Here is a 2,996-nt window from a genome sequence, read left to right as displayed (position 1 = left end):
TGTGTGTGTATGTATGCACGTTGCTGGCTCAAGAGAAGTGAAAGGATAAATTTCTACTATTTTTCTGTTATAGTAGAAAGAATTTTCAGGAAAATTAGTAGTTAACTTGCATACTTTCAAAAGACTGTGATTTAGAGCAATGCTGTCTATCAGAACTTTCTGAGATCAGAGAAATGCTAACTCTGCGTTATTCAACACGATAGCCACTGGCCATGTGTGGCTATGAAGCTCATGGAATGTACCTGGTATGAATGAGGAAGTGAATTTAATTTAATTTAGTTTAATCTTAATTTAAAATTAGCCACATGTGGCTGGTGGCTACCATTTTGGGTAGAGCAGGTTTAAAGAGATGTTGAAAGATGCTTTTTTTCTTGCTTGCTATTTTTTTTTTTTTTTTTTTTTTTTTTGTTTGCTGAGAAGTCCAGCTGACTCTATTGCTTTGGGAGCAGGGGGCTCAGGAGCTCTTGGTGGGGCAGGTACGCCTCCTCTTCATCATCACAGCCTTCTGGCTGCGCAAGATGGCACTGGCCTTGTGGACAGCTGCCATGCCCAGGTCGGGCCGGTACTTGTTCTTGCGTGTCATGTGTCTGATGCTGTTGAGCGTGGCGCGAGCATTCTTGCTGATGGTGGTCTGCACGCAGGAGGTGGCAGGCTTCCGCTGGCCGGATCTCCGCTTCATGACCAGCACGACACCTCTGCCATCAGCTGCCGGCGCCACGCCCACAGTCTTGCGGTGAATCAGCCCGCCGTAGCGGAAGGAGTTGCGGGCCTCCAGGTTGTTGGGCCCTGTGCTGTGGGTCTGCTTGTTCCCCTCGATCAGGAGACTGGAGCAGTTCCGCACGACCATCCATTGCAGATGCATAGACATGGCGGCGGCTGCTCTCGCGGCGGCGACCTGAGGTGGAAAGAGCTTTTTATAAGAAAGGTCAATATCCAGTTATACAGTCTACACATTAGGTTATTATAGTCTTATATTCTGATTATTAGTATATTTTTATTGTTTTCATGCCTGAATTACATTCCCAAATGTAATCAACGTATGCCACGGTGCTCATATTTACGGATGTTCATGTCTTCTTCATTGTCTTGTAGTATTTGCAATGCTATCTGCCTCTCCTTTAAGATGGCATATTAGCCACCTTCATGCTGGAGCATCGTGAGTTTCTTCCTTATTCTCTCCTCGGCCTTTTCCTCTTCTTTCCTGTGTCCTTCAATATGTGGATATTCACTACAACTCAGACTTACTCTTTTGGATTCAGCACAAAGCTCTGACTCACGTGTTCTGTGAGAAAATATGTCTATTTCTGATCTTCCAGTGGTCTATCTTAGCATCTCACACTTTCTTCTTGAAATTTCCTATTTGATGCTTAAAAATCTAGGTTTAGAATTAAAATCTAACTCATGATTTCTCTCCCAAAATTAACTCCTCATAGGAATGTTGAAAAGGCACTGTTTTATTTTCTATTATCTAAACCTGAAGGCTTAGCCATCATTGACTTTTCACACTTCTTTGTACTCCCTCTCAACTCAGTCAATACATCCTAGCTGTTCTTCCTTTTTTAAATGTTTTTTTTTTTTCCCCCAATTGACACTCCATGACTTTGTATCTCCTCCTTGTGCAAGGGCTATGCTAAATTCTGATTTATTCTAATTTTAGTATATATGCTGCCAAAATGAGAACAGTTCTTTCTTTTTAATAAGTATTAGGTTATAATTTGTTTCCTTTCCCTTTGTCCATACCCAGGCTTAGATCTTCTTTAGTTGACATTCATTATTTTTAGTCCCAAAATTGGTGTTATTACCTTCAATCTCAATTGGGGCTGTACTACCCACTTTAATTCTCTTTCATCCGAATGTCCTTCATGCATATCCTTCAGGTACATTGGACTACTCATTCTTGGTGATTCAGTCTTGCTTTTCCAACCATGTGCTTTTGCTTAAAACAGCTTAGCTGACAAAATAGTTGCCTTAGTTGTATATTCAAATCCTACATGCCAAGTCTTTAAGGTTTATTCTAATATTCATACATTATTCATCAACTACTTAGTGAGTGTATGCTCTATGCAGCCATTGAGCTGGGCACTAAAGACAAAATGGGAACATGATCTCTGCTTTCAAGGAATTGACATTTTAGTGGGAGAATCTGACAAGTAAATAGAAAGTTATGATAAGTGTAATAAACTTTCATCTCATCATGCTCTGGAAATCATCTTAAGCCATGTTGGTTCCTCAGAACTAAGAGATTACTCTTAATTACACTTAATTATATTACTAATTTTTATCTGTTTCTCTATCACTGATACATTTTAATTTGTTAATCTTATTTAGTTGATTAGACTATAAATTCCTTAAGGGCAGAAAGTAAATTTTGTATGGCTGAATATATCCCATGGCCTCTAGCCAACAATATTTTATATAAAAAGTACATATTCAATATCCAGCAATTTATAAGAGAACCATTTTTTAACCTTTGGGAATCTTGCCTATACACTACATAATAATTTATCTGCCCATATAAAATAGAGGAATATAGTGAGAGAAAGTTTTGTTTGTCCATATTCAGTTTATATTGAATGCCACATTTTTTTTTTCCAGTTCTGCTGTTGAGCCTAGCCACCGAGCTTTTTATTTTGTTTTTATTTGTATAGGCTTTTGGGGAACAGGAGGTGGTTGGTTACATGAATAAGTTCTTTAGTGGTGATTTCTGAGATTTTGGTGCACCCATCACTCGAGCAGTGTACACTATACCCAATGTGTAGTCTTTGAGCCCTCACCCCTCCCACCCTTCCCCCTGAGTCCCCAAAGTTCATTGTATCATTCATATGTCTTTTTGTCTTCGTAGCTTAGCTACCACTTATGAGTGATAACATGCAATGTTTGGTTTTCCATTCCTGAGTTACTTAACTTAGAATTATGGTCTCCAGTTCTATCCAGGTTGCTGCAAATGCTATCACTTTGTTCTTTTTTATGGCTAAGTAGTATATATGTATGGAGAG

At 39.1% G+C, this 2,996-nt stretch overlaps 1 pseudogene; it reads right to left on the bottom strand.

Moving 5' to 3' along the window:
• Nucleotides 1-454: 454 nt before the first annotated feature.
• Nucleotides 455-868, bottom strand: LOC101039182 (large ribosomal subunit protein eL28 pseudogene; annotated as a pseudogene).
• Nucleotides 869-2,996: the final 2,128 nt, after the last annotated feature.

Source organism: Saimiri boliviensis, chromosome 20 (assembly GCF_048565385.1).
Source record: "Saimiri boliviensis isolate mSaiBol1 chromosome 20, mSaiBol1.pri, whole genome shotgun sequence".
Lineage (NCBI taxonomy): Eukaryota > Metazoa > Chordata > Mammalia > Primates > Cebidae > Saimiri > Saimiri boliviensis.
Note: the sequence above shows the minus strand (reverse complement) of the source record. Positions and strands in the feature narration are given on the sequence as shown.